The sequence below is a fragment of the Chelonoidis abingdonii genome, chromosome 1 (genome assembly GCF_003597395.2).
Source record: "Chelonoidis abingdonii isolate Lonesome George chromosome 1, CheloAbing_2.0, whole genome shotgun sequence".
In the NCBI taxonomy this organism is placed as follows: domain Eukaryota; kingdom Metazoa; phylum Chordata; order Testudines; family Testudinidae; genus Chelonoidis; species Chelonoidis abingdonii.
The window spans coordinates 370,894,213-370,905,191 of NC_133769.1; positions in this window are offsets into that span (position 1 = coordinate 370,894,213).

Consider the following 10,979-nt stretch of genomic DNA (forward strand, 5'->3'; position numbering starts at 1 on the left):
GTGCGAAGAGCTACAGAAGGATCTCTGAAAACTGTGTGACTGGACAAGAAAATGGCAGATGAAATTCATATTGATAAATGCAAAGTAATGCATGTTGGAAAACATAATCAACTATACATATAAAATGATGGGGTGTAAATTAGCTGTTACCACTCAAGAAACAATTTTGACATCATTGTGGATAGTTCTCAGAAAACATCCACTCAGTACGTAACGGCAGTCAAAAATGAACAGACTGTGAGAATCATTAACAAAGGGACAGATAGCAATACGAAAATGTCATATTGCCTCTTTTATTATCACGGTGTGCCCACATCTTGAATACGTGTGCAGATGTGGTCACCCATGTCAAAATTGATATATTGGAAGTTGGAAAGATTCAGAAAGGGTGACAAATGATTAGGAGTATGGAACGGAGCCATACAAGAGAGATTATAAGACTAGGACTCTCAGCTTGGAAGAAGATGACTAAGGGAGGATATAATAGAGGTTTAAAAACATGACTTGGTGGAGAAAGTAATAAGGAAATGTTATTTACTCTTCTTATAACATAAGAACTAAGGGTCACCAAATGAAATTAATAGGCAGCAGGTTAAAACAAAAAGAGGAGATATTTCTTCCACAATGCACAGTTACCTGTGGAATTCTTTGCCAGAGGATGCTGTGAAGGCCAAACTATAACAGGGATCAGAAAAGAACTAGATAAATTCATGGAGGATAGGCCATCATGGCTGTTAGCCAGGACAGCAGCAATGTGTCCTTAGCCTCTGGTTGCCAGATGCTGCGATTAGTGACAGGGGATGGATCACTTGCTGATTCCCTATTCTGCACATTCTTTCTGGTGGAATCTGGCATTGGCCACTATCAGTAGACAGCGGTATAGGGCTCTATGGGCCTTGTTTTGAACCAGAACGGCCATTCTTAGGTCTTATCTTCTCCGCTCCTCCTACTCCCCTGCAACTGGAAGCAGCTCCCGTCCCTTCCCTCCGGCTCTGTTGCTGAAAGACTGCTGCTGGACACATTCTGGTGTGAACCCTGGCAGAAACTGGGGTTGGGAGGGGGTGGTATGTGACCTTGCATCTCCCGTTGCCCCCACATGTTGCCTTGCAAGACTCAGTGCAGGTAGCAGAAGAGGCAGATGCATCCGGGGTCCAGGCAGCATGAAAGGTATAGCGTGCCAGAGAAAGGGTCAGATCGGTTGGTCAGTGACCCCGCTTCTGTGAGAGAGGTGTACAGGAATGTGTGTTGTCACCTCTCCCGTGTGTGTGGGGTGGGCAGGTAGGGCTGTGTGTGTTCTCCCCCCTATGTGAACCTAAAGCCTTAAGAGAAGAGTAGTTACAAAGAAAACAACTATGCCGTAGTTGTTTTAACAGGGGCTCAGTCAACTTGTGTTTAATTTGAACATTTGCACTGCATAGTTCTCATTGATTGCCAGGGAGCTCCCTCGAAATGAGCAATTTTACCAGGTGTCCTGCATTCAGCATAGGGAGATGAGGTCACCCTAAGTAGTGGGACATCGATATCTAAGCAGCCCTTATAATCGGCTCTCCTGGGTTCTACAGTTCGGACTTCACAGCTAAGCTCCTTGAAATGAGCTGATTTCTCCAACCGGAACTGACTCAGTCCTGGGGTCCTTATGGCGTTAATGGAAGTGTTGCTGAGTGAAGCCTCAGGATTTGGGGTGTAGAGTATCACAGGCATGATAGGTTTCCAATAGATTTTATTCTGCAGTCACTTAACTAAGAATGGCCAGTCCAAAGCCACTGAGTTCAACAGCAAGAACCCAGTGACGCTCGTGGGACTAGATCAGGGTAACCGGCAACCGCTTCCTAACATGAACCTCAGCGCAGTCACAGGAGCATATCTCAAGCCCTGCTCCCATCCTGCCCTGCAGTCAGAGTTGCGCACCCCACTCTCTCCAACCCCAGCTCAAACATTTCCTAGTTTGATGTTTCCATTGCCCTTCACAGATTCATTTCATGCAACGACTCACCAGCTCTGCCCCAGCTGGGAGAGGAATCTCTGCCTGTGACGGTCGGGGAGCTGCAGGCGGCAGGGAATCTGCACTGAGAGGGCTGAGGTACAGGGATATTTATACTGCTGCCCTGGAATCCCAGGGGAGACTCAGAGCCAGCACAGAGCCCCAGGACCTGCCTCTGTGCCTGGCTCAGGTGGGAAGAGCAGCACAGAATTAACCCTTTCCTCCTTCTCACCTGTTTGCTCTGATTATTTTTTCCTTTTGTTCGTTATTTAGATATCCTTGTAACACTGAGGGCCCCCAGCAAAGAGTTCTTGAAAACAGGTCTTGTTCTGGTTGACAAACTCACTACAAAGCACTCAATCTTACAGAATATTGATCTATAAAGAGTAGCATGTAAGGTGTGTGCAGAAAGCTAGTAACTTGTCAAGCTTCGTAACCATTGCAAAAGCATGTCCAGGTAATAGCATAACATATTGCTATTGACAGTGAGCTTTATGGACTTGGAGAGAAGTTAGTCACCAGGCAGTGGGTCTAGGTGATGGCACTTCCAGGAAGGTATTGTCACCCCACCCTGGTTAGCCGGGATGTAATGCCAGACTCAGTTCTCCACCCTTACTCCAGCCCAAAATTATCAATGGAAAACCATCAGAGACAATTGCAGTCAATACCACATGGAGGTAAATAAAGGAACTGTACAACCAACAGGATTGCCTGGCCTATGAACAGAGACAAACCTGTTTCATGATAACACCAAGTGGGGGAGCAACCGTCTGGATCCTTTCAAGGAGGAGACATCTCCTGGTGCGGGGACGTTCACTGAAAAATTGGATCCTGGAGTCAGGGGTAACAGGTGACTCACAGTCCTGGGAGCCGAAAGAACCATCATAGTCGTTTAGACAGACTGCCTTTAGGCTCACTTAGTCCAAACATTGAAAACCTGTATGTGTTGTGTGTGCGTGTCGTTGTAGCTCCATCAGTCCCAGGATAGAAAAGAGACAAGGTGGGGAGGGAATATCTTTCACTGGACCAACTTCTGTCGGCCTGATTACTTTGAATGGTCCCTTGTAGGTGCAACTATCACACTAAACTATTTGTACCTTTCCCAGAGTTGAAAAACTGCTCCATGTAGCTTGAAAGTATGTCGCTCTCCCCACCAGAAGTTGGTCCAATAAAGTTATCCCTTCCCCACCTGTTTCTCTGTGTTTATGGAAGATGGTAGGTGGTGGAGGAGAGGGGAAATCTGGAGCTGCTCTTCCTCTCGTAGCATTAGTACAAGGACATGCAAAGAAAGTAGGTGGCAAAAAAAACCTATAGAAGGAAATACTTTCCCACAAAACAAATAATCAAATTGTGGAACTAATGCTGCAGGATTTTGTTGAGGCCAAACCTTTGAGAAGATTCAAAAAGCGATTGGACATTTATCTATCAAAAATACTCAGAATTACCAGACCTAATGACCACCACATTTGTAAGGGAGTGACCCCATGGCTAAGGGTTTAAGCCAATTTCTCTTAGAGATAAGGATGGGATGCAGGGGTGAGGGGAAGTTATCCCATATCCCCTCATGAGATTCTCACAGTTCTTCTGAAGCATCTGTTGCCGGCCACTGCCTAGACAGGCTACTGGCTGATGGACCTGGTCTGATCCAGTCTCCTGGTTCCCATGTTCTTCTACAAGGCGCAGAGTTGACCTGCTTCAGCACCACCCTAGGACACACCTCAGCCTAGATTTCAAGAGGTGTGAGCACTCGCAGCTCCCACTCTCTGCCATTGGGTGGGGGTGCTCAGCGCGCTTGAAAAGACAGACTTGAATGACTCAACTCAGCATCCAAACAGAACGTTGGATGCTCCCAAAAGTGTGTTTGTGTGGGGTGGAGCCCACCGGTGCCTGAAATTGGGCTGCCACCCCACACTGCCCTTTCCCAAGACCCCGACTTGCCCCGCCTATGCCCTGAAAACCCACCTCATCCTTCTCCTCGAGCCGCTGCCTGCACCACCTCCCTATGAGGCCCACCATCACACAGCCCCTTCCCTGAACCCCATCCACCCCTTCTCCCGAGTCCCCATTCACTCCTCTCCCCTCTCCCCCTCACTCGCCATTCTGGCTGTAAGCACTGGGAGGTTTAGCCCTCCAACTTTTATCGTGATGGGACCAAGGCCCTTGCCCCCTCATTCCAGTGCCCCAGCATCCAAACCTGAAACCTTTAAATCAATAGCACTTAGGAAAATGTTTGCCGGAGTGTAGGGACTGGACTAGATGACCGTGGGTCTCTCCAGTCCTACACGTCTAGGATTATGACTGGGTAATGTCCCCTTGGTGTTTCAGGTCAGGTCAACTGTCCTGATGGCTTCTGTCAGTGAGGGCTGAGGCAGAGAATTTGTCTTCTCAGCGACTTGATTGGCGAAATAAGAAAGCCCAGGAGAAGGCTGCCATGGGCCTGTTTCTCTGCCTCCATTACTGTCTGGGGTCAGGGCCACAGGTCTTGAACATCAGGCTACAGGGCCCTTAGGCACTAGGAACCCCTGTGACAAAGTGAGTTTTTCCTCCTTTATGTTGTACACAAGCGTATTTGAGTCTTACGTTTTTGCATGAATACTGTGTGTGCCTCAGTTCCTTGTTCTGCCAGATAGCCTGCTGCAAACAGGCCTGGGACAGCCCCTCAAAGGTGCAGACTTTAACCAAATACAGGTCAGCAGATTACCTCGCTAGCATCCTGACACCCATTCCCAATGGGATCCAAACCCAAATAATCTGTTTTATCTTGTATAGAAACTACGAGGATAAACTCATCATTTTCACCTCTATACCACTGATAGATGCACAGCTGTTGCTCCCCAGCCTTGTCACTAAAGCTGTGTGCTGTAGAACAGCCCTTATTCTCCTAACTCTAGATATAGAAATAATACTCTAAACAAATAGGATGGAACACCCAGGAGATGATAAGCTTTGTAATGATACCTTACAAGAGACCTTTTTGCATAAGCATATTTCGTTACATCATAGTTACATTTATAAGCGTATATTCAAAAGCTATGGAGTGCAACATGGCACTCCCTCTTTGGTCCAGGTAGGAAGGGCACCAGCCGTCGCTTACGTGCAGGCAGCTGGAGCCAGCTCACCTGGTCCTGAGGGCCTCAGCCAAGTCACACAGACTGATTCCCACCACTTAGTCATTGGTGCAGACAACAGGAAACTGAGGCACACACGTATTCATGCAAACGTAAGACTCAATACGCTTTATCTCTTCTGGGGAAACTGAGGCACACACAGTATTCATGCAAAAACGTAAGACTCAAATACGCTTGTGTACAACATAAGAAGGAGGAAAAACTCACTTTGTCACAGGGGTTTCCTAGTGCCTAAGGGCCCTGTAGCCTGATGTTCAAGACCTGTGGCCCCTGACCCCCAGACAGTAATGGAGGCAGAGTCAAACAGGCCCATGGCAGCCTTCTCTCCTGGCGTCCTTTACTGTTGCTGCCAATCAAGTCACGCTGAGAAGACAAATTCTCTGCCTCAGCCCCTCACTGACAGAAGCCATCAGGACAGTTGACCTGATCTGAAACACCAAGGGGACATTACCCAGTGATAATCCTAGACATGTAGGGCTGGAAGAGTCCTCACAGGTCATCTAGTCCAGTCCCCTACACTCCAGGCAAACATTTTCTTAAGTGGCTATTGATTTAAAGGGTTTCAGGTTTGGATGCTGGGGCACTGGAATGAGTGGGGTCAAGGGCCTTGGTCCCATCAGCGATAAAAGTTGGAGGGCTAAACCCTCCCAGTGCTTACAGCCAGAATGGCGAGTGACGGGGGAAAGGGTGGAGAGGAGTGAATGGGGACTTCGGGAGAAGGGGTGGGATGGGGCCTCAGGGGAAGGGGCTGTGTGATGGTGGGGCCTCATGAGGAGGGGTGGTGCAGGCAGCGGCTCGGGGAGAAGGAATGAGGTGAGTTTTCAGGGGCAGAGGCGGGGCAAGTCGAGGCCTTGGGGAAAGGGGCAGTGCAGGGGGCAGGCCCGATTTCAGGTGCCAGTGGGCTCCACCTCACACAAACACACTTTTTGGAAGCATCCAACACACCTGTTTGGATGCTGAGTTGAGTCATTAAGGGTCTGTCTTTTCACAGTTGATGAGCACCCGCCACTCCAATGGCAGAGAGTGGGAGCTGCGAGTGCTCAGCACCTCTTGAAATCTAGGCTGAGGTGTTTCCCAGGGTAGGTGCTGCAGCAGGTCAACTCTGCGCCTTGGTAGAGGAACATGGGAACCACCAGACTGGATCAGAGCCGGGTCCATCTAGCCCAGTAGCCTGTCTCCAGCAGTGGCCAGCATCAGATGCTTCAGAAGAAGCTGTGAGAATCTCTCATGAGGGGATATGGAATAATCTTCCCCTCACACCCTGCACACCAGCCTTATCTCTAACAGAGATTGGCTTAAACCCTGAGCCATGGGTGTCACTTTCCCTTACAAAATGTGTGTGGTCATTAGGTCTGGTAATTCTGGGTATTTGTGATAGATAAATGTCCAATCGCTTTTTGAATCTTCCCAAAGTTTTGGCCTCAACAAAATCCTGCAGCAGTGAGTTCCACAATTTGATTATTTGTTTTGTGGGAAAGTATTTCCTTCTATAGGTTTTTATTTGCCACCGTTTACTTTCTTTGCATGTCCCTTGTACTAATGCTACGAGAGGAAAAGCAGCTCCAGATTTCCCCTCTCTCCACCACCTACCATCTTACATAAACACAGAGCAAGACAAGGTAGGGAAGGGGATAACTTTTATTGGACCAACTTCTGGTGGGGAGAGCGACACGCTTTCGAGCTACATGGAGCAGTTTTTCAACTCTGGGAAAGGCACAAATAGTTTAGTGTGAGTAGTTTGCACCTATTCAAAGGGACCATTCAAAGTGAGAGGGCCGACAGAAGTTGGTCCAGTGAAAGATATTCCCTCCCCCACCTTGTCTCTTTTATATCCCGGGACTGGTGGAGCTACAACGACACGACACACAGACATGCAGGTTTTCAAGATGGTTGGACTAAGTGAGACTAAAGGCAGTCTGTCTAAAAACGACTATGATGGTTCTTTCGGCTCCCAGGACTGTGAGTCACCCTGTTACCCCCTGACTCCAGGATCCAATTTTTCCTGAGAACATCCCCGCACCAGGAGATGTCTCCTCCTTGAAAGGATCCAGACGGCTGCTCCCCACTTGGTGTTATCATGAAACAGTCGTTTGTCTCTGTTCATAGGCCAGGCAATCCTGTCTGTTTTACGGTTCCTTTATTTACCTCCAAGTGGTGTTGACTGCAATTGTCTCTGATGGTTTTCCATTGATAATCTTGGGCTGGAGCAAGGCTGGAGAACTGAGTCTGGCATTACATCCCCGGCTAACCAGGGTGGGGTGACATCACCTAGACACACTGCCCTGGTGACAATCTTCTACTCCAAGTCCATAAAGCTCACTGTCAACAGCAACATCTTATGCTATTATCCGGACATGCATTTTGCAATGGTTATGAAGCTTGACAAGTTACTAGCTTTCTGCACACACCTTACATGCTACTCTTTACGGGTCAATATTCCGTAATACTTGAGTGGTTTGTAGTGAGTTTTTCAAGCCTGAAACAAGACCTGTTTTCAAGGAACTCTTTGCTGGGGACCTCAGTGTTACAAGGACCTTTCTAAACAATGAAAAAAAGGAAAAATAATCAGAGCAAACAGGTGAGATGAGGAAGGGTTAATTCTCTGCTACTCTTCCCCACCTGAGCCAGTCACAGAGGTAGGTCCCTGGGGCTCCGTGCTGGCTCTGAATCCCCACAGGGATTCCCAGGGCAGCAGTATAAATATCCCTGTACCTCAGCCCCGGTCAGTGCAGATTCCCTGCTGCCTGCAGCTCCTCGACCTGGTCACAGGCAGAGATTCCTCCTCCTCAGCTGGGCCTGGAGCCTGGTGAGTCGTTTGCATGGATTAAATCTGTGAAGGAGCGAATGGAAACATGAAACCTAGGAAATGTTTGAGCTGGAGTTGGCTAGAATGGGGGTGCGTAACTCTGACTGCAGGGGCAGGATGGGAGTCGGGCTCTGAGATACGCTCCTGTGACTGCACTGAGGTTGGGTGTTGGGAAGCGGTTCCCAAATTACCCTGATCCACTCCCAAGAATGACATTGGGGTCTTGCTGTTGAACTCAGTGGCTTTGGACTGGCCCTTGCTTAGTTAAGTGACTTGAGAATAAACTCATTGGAAACCTACTCATGCCCTGTGATACTCTACACCCCAAATCCTGAGGCCTTCACTCAGCAACACTTCCATTAACAGCCATAAGGACCCCAGGACTGAGTCAGTTCCGGTTGGCAGAAATCAGCTCTTTCAAGGAGCTTAGCTGTGAATGTCCGAACTGTAGAACCCAGGAGAGCCGATTATAAGGGCTGCTTAGATATCGATGTCCCCACTACTTAGGTGACCTCATCTCCCTATGCTGAATGCAGGACACCTGGTAAAATTGCTCATATTCGAGGGAGCTCCCTGGCAATCAATGAGAACTATGCAGTGCAAATGTTCAAATTAAACACAAGTTGACTGAGCCCCTGTTAAAACAACTACGGCATAGTTGTTTTCTTGTAACTAACTTCTTCTCTTAAGGCTTTAGGGTTCACATAGGAGGGGAGACACCACAGCCCTACCGCCCACCCCACACACACGGGAGAGGTGACACACACATTCCTGTACACCTCTCTCACAGAAGCGGGGTACTGACCAACGATCTGACCCTCTTCTCTGGCAGCTATACTCTTTCATGCTGCCTGGACCCCGGGATGCATCTGCCTCTTCTGCTACCTGCACGAGTCTTGCAAGGCAACATGTGGGGGCAACGGGAGATGCAAGGTCAATACCAACCCCTCCCAACCCCATTTCTGCCAGGGTTCACACCAGAATGTGTCCAGCAGCAGTCTTCACAACAGGCCGGAGGGAAGGGACGGGAGCTGCTTCCAGTTGCAGGGGAGTAGGAGGAGCGGGAAGGATAAGAACCTAAGAATGGCCGTTCTGGTTCAAAACAAAGGCCCATAGAGCCCTATACCCTGTCTACTGATAGTGGCCAATGCCAGATTCCACCAGAAAGAATGTGCAGAATAGGGAATCAGCAAGTGATCCATCCCCTGTCACTAATCGCAGCATCTGGCAACCAGAGGCTAAGGACACCATTGCTGCTGTCCTGGCTAACAGCCATTGATGGTCCTATCCTCCATGAATTAATCTAGTTCTTTCTGATCCCTGTTATAGTCTTGGCCTTCACAGCATCCTCTGGCAAAGATTCCACAGGTTAACTGTGCATTGTGGAAAAATACTCCTCTTTTTTGTTTTAACCTGCTGCCTATTCAATTTCATTTGGTGACCCTTAGTTCTTATGTTATAAGAAGAGTAAATAACATTTCCTTATTTACTTTCTCCACCACAGTCATGTTTTTAAACCTCTATTATATCCTCCCTTAGTCATCTCTCTTCCAAGCTGAGAAGTCCTAGTCTTATAATCTCTCCTTGTATGGCTCCGTTCCATACTCCTAATCATTTTGTCACCTTTCTGAATCTTTCCACTTCAATATATCAATTTTTGACATGGGTGACCCATCTGCATACGGTATTCAAGATGTGGGCGTACCATAATAAAAGAGGCAATATGACATTTTCGTTATTAGCTATCTTCCCTTTGTTAATGATTCTCACATCTCGTTCACTTTTTGACTGCCGTTACGTACTGAGTGGATGTTTTCTGAAACTATCCACAATGATGTCAAAATTGTTTTCTTGAGTGTAACAGATAATTTACACCCCATCATTTTATATGTATAGTTGAGATTATGTTTTCCAACATGCATTACTTTGCATTTATCAATATTGAATTTCATCTGCCATTTTCTTGTCCAGCACACAGTTTTCAAGAGATCCTTCTGTAGCTCTTCGCACTATGTCTGGGACTTAACTATCTGGAGAAGTTTTGGATCATCTGCAAATGTGCTACTCAACTGTTTATCCCTTTTTCCAAACATTGTATGCAAAATCTTGATAGGTTGGTTCCCCGTACTGGTCCCTGGGACACCACTAGTTACCTCTCTCCATTTGAAAAGTGTCCATTTATTCCTACCCTTTGTTTCCCTATCTTTAACCAGTTTCCATCCAGGAGAGGGCCTTCCTTCCGTCCTATCCATGACCGCTTACTTGCTGCAGAGCCTTTGGTGAGGGACCTGTCAAAGGCTTTGTGAAAATCTGAGTCACTCTATCCACTGGATTCCCCTTTGTCACATGCTTGTTGAGCACTGAAAATTTTAGCAGATTGGTGAGGCATGATTTAAAATTTAAAAAAACGTGTTGGACTCTCCATAACACATTATGTCCTTTTATGTGTCGACATTTGTTCTTTAACATATAAGTTTCAACAGTTGCCTGGCACTGAGTTAAGCTTACCGGCCTGTAATTGCGCGGGATCATCTACAAGCCTGTCTTAAAAAAATTGGCCCTCACATTGGTTCCTCACAGTCATGTTGGTACAGAAGCTGGTTTAAAATGGTATGTTACAAGACTGCAGTTAGTTAGTTTATACAACTTTCACAATTGGAGTTCTTCAGAACTCTTGGGTGAATCATCTGGGCTGGTGACCTATTACTGTTTAGTTATCAATTTGGTCTGAAATTCCTGTAATGACACCTCAATCTGGGGAAAGTTCTGCAGATTGTCATCTAAAATGAATGGCTCAGTTTGGGAATTTCCCTCATATTTTCAGCTGTGAGGATTACCTGGCTCGTGATTTGCAGAGCAAATTTTCTCTTCCTGGCCGTTTCCCCTCACTGCCCCCACTGCAGCCACCCACCGTATCCAGCTGCCTCCTGTCCCGGCTACAGTGAGGGCAGGAAAGGGTTACAGCCTGAGGCAGCCAATTGGCAGCAGGAGCCTGAGAAGCTGACTGCAGGGGCTTACAGCGTCCAGGAAGGAGGTGGATCATCTCTGTCACAACAACCTTCGC